At 45.8% G+C, this 14,458-nt stretch overlaps 1 pseudogene; it reads left to right on the forward strand.

Moving 5' to 3' along the window:
* Window positions 1–359: 359 nt before the first annotated feature.
* On the forward strand, window positions 360–13,209 carry LOC120681035 (annotated as a pseudogene).
* The last annotated feature ends 1,249 nt before the right edge of the window (window positions 13,210–14,458 follow it).

Genomic DNA, 14,458 nt, shown 5'->3' on the forward strand with positions numbered 1-14,458 from the left:
ATGCTCAATAAGGATAACAAAAAGAGCTACATGCTTAGGCCTGACGGTGGGCTGTGAAAATCCGAGGGCCTCGTGGGCCTTCAAACTCATGGGCCAAGATTTTAGGACTCGTTATGGGCTTTCTTGAATAAAGGGTAGGATTGGATTGGGCTGTGCTTCAAAAGGATCGGCGCAGGCCGGATTTTGGACTTGGCCCATTTCAGCCCGTGGATAGGAAGTAAGGGCTTGGCCCGTGGACAACAGGTAAGGATCGCATCGAGTCTGTCGGGGCCTCCCTCGCCTTCTCGGGGAGTTCGGCGGCAGGCGGATGACGTCGGGTGCGGGGAGGCTGGCGGCGCCAGGTGCGGGGAGGCGGGGATTCGGCGACGCCGGCGAAGGTGCTCCACACCAACGAAGGCAGCCTCCTCCGGGGTCACCCGTCACCCGCTGGCCGTGCACGCCGCCACTCCCCACCTGCAGCTCATCTTCAAGATCCACCTCCATTGCCGCCGTCGCCCATCGCCAAGATCTGCCGCCGCTACTCAGGCTCTTCAGGCTCCGGGGGCAGCAGGGCCTTTTCAGGCTCCTCAGGCTCTCTCTCCCTCCCGCATCCAAGTAATGGGCCCATCTTCTTTTGCTAGATCTGTTATTGCCTCGTAGCTTCAAACTTGCCTGCATGTGGTTGATATTCTTTAATCTTTAATGGCTTCCACTAGAAATTATAGGTTCTTTCTGTTAATGAGGTTTGTTCATGCCATATCGTAATGTTTATTTGCCACTAGCATGCACAGCTCGTAATGTTCATGGCTTCACATTTGATTCGCTAGCTGCAGTAAGCATGAGATTCTTGGTGGTAATTAAGTCTTGCCAATTTGTAGAGTAAAAACTAACAATTTTAATATGCTAGACAATAGCTTAGTTTTTTTTCATGATCAGAAAAGGCACACAAGCAGTATCATTAATATGCTAGACAATAGTTTAGTTTTTTTCTATGATCAGGAAAGGCACACAAGCAGTATCGTTAATATGCTAGACAATAGCTTAGTTTTTTTCCATGATCAGGAAAGGCACACAAGCAGTATCATTAATATGTTATACAAACTGAGTTTTATGTGCTGCAGCCTTTAATTTATGATGGCTTCTTGCAGTATCATTACTGGTTAGAAATGGAAGGGGTTTCAGCAAATCCAGAACTTGTTGGAGAGAGTCATGAGTCTATGTCAACTGATCAGTCAAGTCGGTCATCCAAAAAAAGAGCTAAAGTTTGGGAACACATAGAGTCAGAAGTAGTAGATGGAATAGAAAAGGCAATATGCAAATATTGTAGGACTCAGTTATCTTTGGTCGCTAGGAAAGGGACATCTCACCTAAATAGGCACATCGGATACCACTGCCCTCAGATTACACAAGAAGATAGGGATAGGTTCTTAGCAACCTTGAAGTCGAAGCCTAGTGATGGAGACCAGGTCATCTTCGATCATGTAGTCTTCCGAGGTCTAATAGCAAAGTACTTCATTAGTGCAGAGATTGCATTTCACAAAGCTGAAGATCCCGCTTGGAAAGAAATGATAAATTATTGCCAGCCATCGTTCAGAGTAGTTGGTCGGCAAAGTGTTCGAGCAGATTGCCTTCTGTTGTATGAAGAGGAGAAGCTTATGTTGAGTGACCAGTTCTCAAAGTTGAAATCCCATGTTAGTTTGACAGCTGATTTATGGTCATCCAATCAGAACTTGGGCTACCTAGGTGTTACGGCACACTTTGTTGATGAGGAGTTTGAGTTGTAGAAAAAAATCATATCATTCAAGCAGATTTCTTTCCCACATACATCATATGCGGTACAGGATGAGATTACCTCATGCTTGGTAGAGTGGGACTTAGTTGGCCAGCTGTTTACTTTGACATTAGATAATGCTAGTGTGAATAACAGACCAGTAAAGGACATGCGTGATGCTTTAGGTTCTGATATGTTCTTCAGAGGTGAACACCTACATGTGAGATGTGCTGCCCATATTCTGAATATTATGGTCCAGGCAGGTTTAAAGGTCATTCCTCATTCAGTTCTTAGAGTGAGGGATATCATCAAGGTTGTCACATCCACACCATCTCGGATGCAAACTTTCAACACAATTGTACAAACATTAGGCCTCAAAGTGAAGTCAGGACTGGTTCTGGATGTTCCACACCGATGGAACTCCACCTATGACATGCTAAACGAAGCATTGAAGTACAAGGTGGCTCTAAATAGATATGCAACTGAGCAACATCATGAAGCTCCAAGTGATTATCAATGGGCAAATGTGGAAGCTCTTCATGGCTTTCTTCAAGAGTTCAGTGAGGCAACTAAAGCATTTTCTGTGGATAGGCATCCTACAACCCATCTTTTCTTGAAGATGCTGCTAGCCATCCGAGATGTTTTGCTTGATGAGACATGGAACACTAATGAGCTCCTCAATGAATTGGCTGACAGGATGCATACCAAATTCCAGAAATATTGGACAAATCCTAATATTGCTCTTCTTATAGCTGCTGTGCTAGATCCTAGTATGAAAACTGACTTCATCAAGTTCTATTTCCACACAATTGGTGAACATGTTGATCTGAAAATGAGAGAATTAAAGCGGTACTTGAAGAAGTATTACCAAGAATATGAAAAAATTGTGAGGATCAACAATTTACCTGTGGTCAATGTATCTGATGAGCAGGCCATGAGCGAGTCTGTTGAGTCTGGTACTTTTTTGTAGATGCTTGACAAATTTGTACACTTGTGATCTGTGACTGAGGCTGTATGGCTGAAGTGCACGACCAGCTCCTAAAAGAACATCCGTGTTTCAGTTGCAGTCATGTTGCTTTCGTTTGTTAAGGAAACTTGCTGCTGCACAGGCTAACATACGTGCATTTAAAATTGTGCTGGCTTACAATGCCTGCGTGAAACAGCCCTAAGGGCCAACGTGCTTATATATTAAAAGGATCGGCCCGAGAGCTCAAAATGGGTAGGATTGGACCAGGATTTTAAAATTGAAAGGGTAGGGCTGAATAGGGTACTATATATATATAGCAATGGGTTGGACAAGGATTAGGGTTGATTCCTAGAGTAAGAGGGCCGGAGTGGGGTTAGGAGAGGATCGCGGCCCATTGTCAGGGCTATACATGCTTGGAAGTGGGCAAGATCACATCGAGGCTACAGGAGAGTGGTTTCCACTAGCCTAACTAAGCAAACTTTTGCTTGCCTCGTCTGGCAATGCTAGACAAGATTGCAAAGCAACCAAGCATGCCTTCCATCGCCTGGCTCCATCCAACCGCGCACGCTTGCAAAGCATCACATAATCTTCAGGCACCCTCAGCTTTGTAGAGCCTCGCCTATGCAGCTCCCACAGCCGCAGCAGCACTCTTGCATATGCTTGCAAGGCCTTTGCATAAATCCCATCAACCCTTAGCTTTGCATAGCTTCGCTCTTGCGGCTTTTGCATTAGAAGCCGCGCTCTCTCTATACTTGCAAGGCCTTGGCATAACTTTCATCCGCCCCAGCTTTGCATCATTCCTCTAGCAGCCCCTACACACATAGAAGCAAGAGGAATGCTCCTCTTTCCCCTAAGGCTTTTGCTGTTCCACACTACTATGCACATGCTCGTATACACATGAAGGAGACACACTTTGCACCTCCAATCCTACAACATTGTGCCAATGGAGCGCATCACCAAGGCCCATGATTCCTACACACTAAGCATGTGTATGGCACAGCCTTGACGCTCACCTAAGTCGACATGGTCAAAGTACCTTCCTCAGCTACAATATGCATCAACATGGAGGAACCATCAACAACCCCATATGTGACCATGCCACCACCGCAGCGAGTTCACATCAACCATCTCCATATGCTGCCGGTGAGAATATTCAGGTATGCGAAGGTAAGGTTCACCAATCCTTTACTCGTATTTATCTCCATATAAATACAGCTTGATCTTTCAAAATTCATGCTTCCTTTGTTTTTGCTCATATGCTCTAGTTTGGATGCCTTTTGAGCTGGATGCATCCATAGGCTTTTTAAACTAAGCATGGTGCTTAGGTTAAAATAACCTTCTTTAATCAAATTAGACATGGCGTCGAAGTTTGATTAATGAACCTTGAGTTAGTATGATCATAAACTCTAGATGCATATATCTTTTGCGGACTAACCCCTGCAGAAAATAAAAGAACTTTCAAAAAAAATGATGGGTAAGTCCTCAAGCTAAATTTTTATGGGAGATGAACCAAGGTCCAAACAAACATCAACGAAAGTTGCACAACATACAAAGGAGGTACATATCAAACTTCGAAGAAGCACTGTGAGTATTTTGCAAAACACCTCTTTTGTTATGCTTGTGCAATCTTATCTCCACCTTGCCTAAGTTTTTCTAAGAGGATAAAAATTTGGTGAACCATGAAACAAAGACCCTTTCTCAAATAAAAAGAATCTCTCAAAAAAAACCTTTTGAAATAAAGTGTTGGCAAAACATCTTGGGATCCATGCTTCTTGAGTTTCAAATCTGATCCTTCTTAAGCATGGATGTGAACAACAAATCTCAAGGCAACAACAAAACCCTTTCAAAAATCTTCAAACGTCCTTTGAGTATTTGTTTTGCACTAACCTGTTGCAGGAAATAAAATAAAAAAACAAGGAGCAACAAACATTAACTCCAACACACAGATAATGCTCCTTGGTCCCATGGGAAGATAGATGCACACGGGGACCAAGCGGAACAAATGCAGGGATTGCTTCATGCTTACAATGCTTAACTCTTGCATTTTGTTCGACGCTTGCCGAGGTATGTCAGGTAAGTATCACACAACCTCCATGCATCCTTTCCCCATGTTGTCATCCTGCTAAGGTTACCCATCATGATCACCTTGCCATGACAAAAATAATAAATGAAATAAAAAGAATCTCAGCCGCTTCACTCCTCACGCGCCTCAGAACTCATAGACTCCTGGGTATTTACAAACCGGTAGAGTCCCTGCTTGTTTCCACCTTGTTTTTAATGAACAAAGCAGGTACAAGAATAAGTGTGGGGGAGATATCTCAAGCTCACTACTCGTACACTCATTCGAGATCCCCATGTTGCACAATCTCGCTCAGTCCAACATGCAGAAGAACAAGAACAGATGAGAGCCCGTGAGGGATGGTCCAACCTTTGGTTCAGCCGACAACCTTTGACGCCCCTCCGTTCCTTCTTCCTCTTCAACGACGGTTTGCGCAACGCAACCTTCTCATTTAATAAGTTCTTGAGTTTGAATCAATTTCATGCTAATCACTAAAATGAAACTCAATGAACCTTGTCCACCCCATGCTCTCCATGCTCATCCATGATAAAAATTTGCATATTCTTTATTCTTTGTTTTTCCTATTCTTGTGAACAACTTATCATTAGGGACCCCATGCTATCTAAGCTATTGACGGATGTGATATAGTTAAGATAGATGGAACCTTGCTCTCTCTTGCAAAGTACTTGGGATTTCTTTTCAAAAATAAAAATGTAATAGCTTGTCTCCTCAAGTTATGATAAATTCCTATTAGAGCCAATTAGGATAGTTCTAGGAAAACCAGCACAAACGCTGCTTGCCTTCAATTTGAGTTTTGTCAAACGCTGTAACCCGTGTTAGAGACTTTTCATGCTCTCTTGATCAAGATCACGTACACTCCACATTTACAGTCATGCTGACTTCTTCACCGGAAGTTACGCATTCATCTCCATGCTCGTAGAAAATAGGTTTCATCTCTATGTCATGACTCCTCCCACTTCATCATTCAAAAGGATACGGGCTATACAAAAGAAAAGAAAGAGAGAAAAGAAAAAAAAATTATGAGAGAATAAAATCCATGCCAAAGAGCATGTTGGAAAAATAAAAGAAAAGATGGACTAATCCAAGTCCATGCAAAAAAAATAATGGACGCATCATGGTCCACGAAAAAATTAGAGAGAAAAGTGAGATAGCCCATGTCTCAAATAAAAAAAATAAAGGAAGGAGTCATGTGCATAGAGTCCACAATAAAGGTTCACGGTAATAACTAGAACCCATTCCGGGCCTAGTGTCCACCTTACCATGATACCTCAAAAGCACTTCTCATAGATGGCAATAACTAGAACGCATTCTGGGCCTAGTGTCCACTTTGCCATCACCTCAGTGCTTCACATAGATGGTAATATCCAGCACCCACTCCGGGTAATATCCACCTTGCCATCACCTTACCATCATCATCATCATCATCATCATACTCATCATTTACGGTAATAGCTAGCACTCATTCCGGGCCTAGCATCCACCTTACCGTAATCCCGAGTATTCATATGTGGCAATAGCTAGCACCTATTCTAGGCCTAGCGTCCACCTTGCTACATCATCATCACTTCCACACACTTGCACATCTTGATCAAGGTTGCATGACTTGTTTCTGCTTGGATCCGGTTTTTGACTTAGCAATATATGCGAAGCAAGTATGCACACATATCCTTACCCACAGCTCCAGATAAAGCCTTTAGAAAATAGGAAGACAGAAGGCAACACCTTGCCTTGGTGAGGATACAAAAATACAAACAAAGAGTGCCTCGAGAGAATAACTTGAGGAGCAGGACTATTCTTTCTTTTTCAAAAAATTCAAAAACCCAAGTTTCTAAGCAAGAGGGAATAGGAACCCGAAGTCGAAGCTGTTCCGTCTTTCAATTGCCCTGGATATGTGTGGTAGCCACTCAAAAGTTCACAGGAACTTGGAGAAACCTTGAATAATTTGTATGCAGGTTTTGCTCAATGGAGATGCATCCACCTTAGTCCTTAACCTTTACTCGAGGACGAGCAAAGGGCTAAGTGTGGGGGAGTTTGTTGACGGCCCTTATAGCAAATATTTACCGTCAACTTTATCCTTAAAAACCATAGACATAGGGGTTTATCACTGCCGGTTCCACGAGTTCTAGTAATTATGAGATTTCAGGGAGCAAAGGTGGAATGGGCCCGAAAGTGAAGACAAACACAGCACCTACACGCTAGCCCACACTACTCAATGAAGAAGGCCTACAACCAGAGCTTATCTAGGCCAAAACTACGCAAAACTCATGTACCTACGACAAGGCCCAACCAGAGGGCCCACCAGCCAAAGGCGGTGGCGAACGGGCCCTGGGCTGGTTCGGCCGACCCAGTGGTTCGGCCGAACTGCCTCTGGCGCTGTTCGCGCCCAATTTTGGCACCAAGATCTCCCGCGCACTGGCTAAGGCGGTGGAGGTGGAGTTGGCACCAAGGGACCCCTAGAACCGCCTCTGCACCCCTATATAAGGACCCCTCACCCTCTTATTCACACACACCATTCTAGAGAGAAGAGAGTAGAGGAGAGGCTCCACCTTTTGTATTAGAGTAGAGGAACGTGCGCAGCAGAAGTTCGGAGGAGAGCCGGAGTTGTCGGTCTCCCTCCGCTTGTACTTCGGCGGGTGCGAGCACTTGAGCGAGCACCCGAGTCTTCTACGGTGGTGAGTACTCAGTAAAGTTATATTCTTGTTATTATTCGCTTGCGGGATCATCGCTCATCCTTGTGGTGGGGGCTCTGGCCTAGGGACTCTAGCTGCAGGGCGGAGTTTGGCTGTTGTCAAAGTCGGGGTCGATAGTGTAGACGTGGTTTCTAGACTAGAGGTTCCCTTTGTTTGCTACCTTTCACAACAGTCCAATGGGTAGGTGTACGGGTGGTGACAGCCCCGTGCATCCCGCTACCTAGATCATCCTTTCATCCTCTTTCTTCTCCCGGGACCAGACTAGTTAGTAGACTGTTACACCTCTGTTCCCTGAGGAAAATACGATACCCTAAATACTCTCCGGGTGAAGTGCTACAACGGTATCTTTCGTATGCCTGCGGATTATTTGTGATGTAAGAAATACCAACAGGTACATAGAAAGTACCCATATACTATCACAACCGCGGTACATCGAAGGATTTTAGGTGGCATATCCCCTCGGTTCCGAAGGATTTTAGGTGGCATATCCCCTCGGTCTTATCCTATCCTAGAGATTGGACATTGGATAGGATATGCAGGAGCGGATCGAGTGACCTAGGGTTGACCTCTTGTAACACCCAGAGATTGGGCATTGGACAGATATGTAGAAGCGGATCGGGTGACCTAGGGTTGACCTCTTGTAACACCCTGCATCTAAAATCCGCTTGCCACCTAGCCCCCGTGTGGGATGGGTTCGCGCATACACATAGCTCATCTCTTACACTTTCGTCCTTACTTCATTTAAAATGGTAAACTCGGAGGTGCTATGTATGGAAGCGACAAGACTTATATACTGATCATCATCCACCTAAAACCACTATTGGGGCAAAAACCATCCCCGAAGCGGGGCCAACCAATTCGAGAGACTATCACCGAAGAAGGACACAGTACTTTCGAAATCACTCGATCTGAGACTTCGGCCGAGCCCGAAGAAGCTCTCCCTAAGTCTCGATCCCCTTCTCATTAGCATCGAGTTCCCTTTTATAGGGCTGTATTATTTACACTTTACAACTCTTGCCCTCACTTTTTACAATGTGCGAAGCATCTGGGAGGGCATTTTGGTAACTTTACATCGCCCGTACAAAGCTTACTTTACAACTCATCCCTTTACACATCGGCGTCCCACGCATCTGCCAACGTAGGATAACATCTTCGGTCCTCGAGTCCCTTCGCCTGCCAACTTCTCTTCGCGGTTCGCCCTGATTCGCGTCCTCTTCGGGCCCATGTCTTACCGAAGATCAGGTGGTTCGAGACCGTCTTCTGCACCTCGCAGGCTTTGGCTCGAGCACTCTTAGGGTATACTGGCAACCATGTCTTCGGCTCTCGTACGTCTGCTCCCGTGTTGACGGTTGTTTAGTACCCAATTTAGGGCCATCAACTGCTGCATTTATCCACAAGAAATGTACATCCACAATAGAATAGGAGGTTATACTGATAATTTCCACAAGTGGCTATGTATATTTGAATGCAGGACTTTAGCATAAGAAAAGAAGAGAAAATACGCATCATTGATCCAAGTACTTCAGGCTCAGCCAATAGAAGGGGAGTGCCATTGGCCCCACAGGGTGGTCGGCCGATCCCCAGATCGGCCGCACTGCCTTAGTGGTGGCCAATTCCCCCTTGCACGTGGCAGTCCCTGGTTGGATCCCAAAGGCGGTGGAGTGTGCACCCGGCGTTGCAAGGTGCCCATCCCCCCTATAAATAGAGGGGAGGGGTCCTAGAATGAGACAACACTTCAAGCCAAAGCTGTTAGATTATGCTAGGTAGAGAGGTGTGAGGAGTGAGATGTGGGCTGGTGGAGATGGCTTGTTCATCGTTCATCATGCCTAGTTCCTCAGCGGGTGCCTTGTTCTTCATTTAGACTAAAGTAAGCATTTGTGCATTTCTCATTTAGACCAAAGCGGTGTTCATGCTTAGATGATATGTTCTTGTGTTCTTCGTCTGTTCTTGATTTAGAGGCTCATGTTCTTCGTGGCATGATACTCTCGATCTTGTAGTTGAAGTTCATATGAACTTGTATTTGTTTGTGTGATCGGCTGGCTTTGATCTAGTTAGAGTGCATGAACGAGCTGGCACTCGTTCTTCCTGTCGTTACGTGATTCAATGATGAGTGTGGTGTAGTCCGCTCTCACGGGCTCATCGCTCCGTACTTGTACGGAGTGCTATAGCAAGGCTTCAGGACGTCAGACGGAATCGGGCTATAGTAGTGATTGATGGTGTAGACGTGGTGTCTAGATCACGGGTTATCCTTTGTTTGCCCCGTATCCCACGGTTTAGCAGGGGTAGGCCGCGGTAGTGACAGCCGTTGGACGCTTCGTAATCCCCCACGTTCGGATACGACATAGGCTAGTTTGGCCGGAGTCACTTGGCCCATTAAAGTCAGGTGTGAGCCAGTGCCCGAAGCGAGTTATTATCCCGGGCTTATCCCCTGTAGAATCAAACACTCTCAGGAAGACCTTCATCACTTATCTACCTCAGCAGGCTTGGTGTCCTTGGGTAGTCATCCGATAGATCTCCTCTTTCATTCCTTTGGTTCGATTAAACCCTTTGGAATACTACCTGGGGGAAGTGCTACAACGGAGTATCCGTGCGCTTGCAGGTTCGTTCGCACCCGTCAGTATACCCGGGTGTTCCTTACAAGCTCACGCTAGACGCGCCACTAGTGGTGACATTAAGAAATACCAACAAGCATTTCTGGCTCCGTTGCCGGGGAACGGCCGTTGTGAATTTATCGGACCCGTTTATCCTTGTATCTTTTTTATCTTTTCTTTTGTTTCTACCCGTACCCCCGTTATCTATGGAAGGTTATCCTTGTAAACACTTTTCGCCCACCAAGAGTGAATCTTTAGAGCCATCCTTATCTGAACCTAGTTCCTCATCCGACTGTTGGATTCGCCCCTCTCTCATGAAGCTAATTCAGGAGAATTTCTTCTCGGGGTTAAGTCATGAGAACCCCTTTGACCATGTGAGAGACTTTGAGCACTTGTAATCTACTCAGGGTAAAACCGAGGTGGCACCAGATGCTCTTAAGAGGAGATTTTTCCCGCTATCCCTTTCTGGGAAGGCGAGAATTTGGCATCATTGCTTCAGAGTTTCCGCCCCTGACTGGGAGAGTTTGAGAGCAGATTTCTGTTCCCGATTCTTTCCGTTATGGCGTGTTATTTCGTTGAGAACGAGAATCCTCAGTTTTGAGCAGAATGAGGAGGAATCGCTAGGGATGGCATGGAACTGTTTCGTCTCTTTGGTTGAGACATGTCCAGTCCTTTACATTCCTGACCGGATGTTGCTTCAGCATTTCTGGTATGGTTTACGTAAGGACAGTGCTATGCAGCTTGATGCTCTCTCAGAAGGTTTGTTTGCTTTTGTGGATCCTAATCGAGGAAAAGAGATCCTAGAGAACCTCCAGGATTTCAGTACCTCTTTCACCCCGTCTGACAATGTCCCAATGAGAGAAGACATTAAGCCACCTAGGTTTATCGTCAGCCAAATTCGATCTTTCATATCAATCCTTTCTAAACTTTGGCTGAAGATACCATTCCTGAATAACATCAATTTAAGGGAAAGAATGTCTAGTGCGAACTCTAACCATAGATTCCCCTCTCGTACCTCTTCTTAGACTCCCTCCTTGAGACTATGCCTCGAGGGAGAACGAAGGAGATAGTTGGGAAAGAATGGTTGTTCCTGGCAAGAACAACTATTCAATCCTAACTATAATCTCCCTGGGGAAGGTGCGATTGGTATATCATGTTTCCGTGTCAAGGCTCGAACCAAGGTGTTTTTGCACCAAGGTTTAGGCTTGAACTTTGGCTGCTGACCTTTGATCCATAGCTTTATCATTTTGGCCAAAAGGAGCATGATCATTTCCCGATCGAGTCGAGCATCTTGGACTCCTATATCAAAAGCTCGAATATCGATCGATGCCGATTAAGTCAGGTGAACTCACTGCTTTTATCAGACTCCCTGACTTGACCGATGCCTAATGGGGAGTTGTGCTCTAAAAGTGACATCTTATGCACCCCCATTAGAAGCTTGGGTCGGAATGCGAAGTGATTTGTCTTTCTGACAAACACCAAGCTATCTACCCAAGAAGGAGGTGAGTTGAAATATACTCACTCTTCCAGACTCGTGATGCTTTCTCAGTCTACGGAGCTATCATGATTCCCCTTATGAGACAGAGGCATCATTGAGCAAATCATACCCGGAGATTAAGCCTTCATTCTCTGAGCATGGAAGCTCTTCTCTTTTATCTCCATGGTATCACATCCGTAGTGCTATATCTTAGCAAGCCCCATTACCAGCCTGAGAATCTCATCTCATGTCTCTATAAGGCGGTCCTGTGCACAGCATCCGTGTAAGGGCTCGTATATGTATATATGCGCTAACCTTGCAGCCGAGGATTATACTATTACATCATATGGCAAGCAAGGAGGACAAACCAGTGGATTGAATTAAGGTTGGGAAGGATTGTGAGAACATGGAGCAAGGAGTAAACAGAAGGGCGACAACAACATTGCGATGGTTACATGGTATGTACCATACAACTTTGACCAGGGCAGTCACACCTGATGATGGATCAAGGTATGTTCAAGGTAAGGCCACCACTACGCTATATAAAGGTTTAAGTAAAGTGGCTTGGCCAAGTGTTATTTTAAGCTTCGGTCTATTTTGACCAAAGCCTCCTTTAGCTTTAGCGCAAGCCTCATCTTTTCTAGTGGCCCACCTAGCCTTGCGTCTCTCTGGCTGGACCCAGCCCACACGCCAAAGGAGAGGCCCGACGGAGCCCATATGGGTTCGGCCTAGGTCGCCGACCCCACTTGGACGCCGCCGCCTCTCCACTTTCGCGTGCGTGTTTCTTCCATCTCCAGAAACCTATCCCTCGTTGCGCCGCAGTTCCAAGCCACAGGAGCACGACCTCCTCTCCAATTCCTTCGCTTTCCAACCCACCTTTCCGTTCACCATCATGGCCGGCGTTCGCCTATCCAACTATCTATGGTCGGCATCCTCTCTCAACTCCCAGGAGGGGAGTTCCTCGCGTGCCATCTCCATTGATGATCTGGTCTCCGAGAAGCTTCATCCATGGGAGACCGAGCAGTCGGCCGAGAGGACGCCAAGGTGAAGCCGGAGTCTGCGAGGTGGTGAGAGGGGATCAGCTGAACCTTCGGTTCCTACGCCCCGGCTTGGCTCCTCCTCGCCTCCCACTTTTGACAGATCATCCTCGCAGAAGGGGGTCCCAAATCCTGGCAAGAAGCTGCTGTAAGATGACTACCCAGGGCCCCCTCTAAAGCCGGGAGAAAGATATGCCGGATCCTTGTTCAGTGAAGATGGTGATGTGTTCTGCCTCAAGTACAAGCAGGACGAGTGGGATGAGTTCCCACAGCCAAAGACGTGTTTCCGGATTTTTGGGGTGTGAACCCAAACAGGAAGTGATGGAGTGCCTCGGATGTACCCACCACCGTGGGAATTGGAGCTGGAAGCAATCCTCAATGATCTACCACCAGTGAGATGCAGGGGCTCGAGGAAGACATGGGCATTAAGTGATTTAGCCTCCAGGGTGGCTGATCTCTATATGGAAAATGAGAGGTTGATTTCAATTTTGGCGGAGCAAAAGAAGGAATACTTAGAGCTCAAGAACTCCGCCCGCCAGTTTTTAGAAGAAATGGAAGCTAAGCTGAAGCTTCTGTCCGAGGCCGCAGGGTACACTGACCTCTTCGATGAGGAGTAGAGGGGTGCCCCTTCGTTAGTTTCCATAGGCGCTTAGTTTAGATATAGGTTGTGTGTTTCCCTTCCATCTTTTTATTTCCCTTCAGTGTGTTTCCCTTTTCATCATTTTATTTCCATCATAATTGTAAGCGCCTATGTATTTGGATTTGAATAAATTCTAGCTTGACCGGTTACGTAACCCGGTTGAGTCACTTTATTGTGTCTTTTGTTTTCATTTCGTTTTAGCTAGGAAAGAGCAGCACCCAGGTACGAATCAGTGTAGGGGAGGACCGTAATTCTTCCAGCGCGAAGGCAATAACTCACACTCCCACACGATGAGCACACCGCATTGCATAATCACTCTCACACAAGAGCCTGAACGGGAACCACGTCAGTCTCTTCTGGTTTGGCCTCACGTGCAACGTCGGTTTGTGCTATCTCCCATCTCACTCTCTCACGATTTTTGAGTTTTGATAATCTTTATCTCCTATCCTTAAAATCAAACTCATATAAAAAAACTCTCCATGAGCATATGAATAACATGCTTATCTAAGTAGTTGACTTGTGAGATATGGCTGGATGACATGACCTTTGCTCTAATGTTCAAATTCTTGGGATATTTATTTTTGAAAACATGAAAAACTTTGCAAGGCTCCTCTTTGATATGCCAAAGTCACTACATGAAAAATGCCGACTAGTGACGCAAAAAAGGGTGTTTCTCGTCATAAACCACGATTAATGACGCCAGATGTTACGAAAACCCTCCGTCACTAATCGAGCGTCACAAACCGCGATTAGTGACGACCCCTTACTTCCTCGCGTCACTAATATAATGACGCGTGCAAATTCGTAATACCTGTCATCATAAACGGTTGTGCCACGTCGGACTGAGATCCAACGTGGCTCCAACGTGGCAGGGGGTTATGACGATTTTGGTTCGTCACAAATTGAAGCCCGGCCCATGTAAGAGCCTCTTTTAGCGTAATTTTATTGGGCCAATTTTAGCCCATTGTAGGTTTCCGTGTTTTTTTTGGGCCGTTCCTTAAATGTTTGTTGCACACTATATTGGGCTGTTTTATTCCGGGCCTTAGTCCGTCTAGCGAAATGGGCCCATATTGCATTTCGCAGGGCCATTTGATTCTGGGCCATTTTCCCCCGGGCCTTGGCCCATATTGCATTTCATAGGGCCCTATATACTATTCTGGCTGCTGATCGCCACCACACAATCAGACATAAAAATAGTTCAATTCCCACTTCCATATAATTCAAAC

The sequence above is a fragment of the Panicum virgatum genome, chromosome 7N (genome assembly GCF_016808335.1).
Source record: "Panicum virgatum strain AP13 chromosome 7N, P.virgatum_v5, whole genome shotgun sequence".
Classification (NCBI taxonomy): domain Eukaryota; kingdom Viridiplantae; phylum Streptophyta; class Magnoliopsida; order Poales; family Poaceae; genus Panicum; species Panicum virgatum.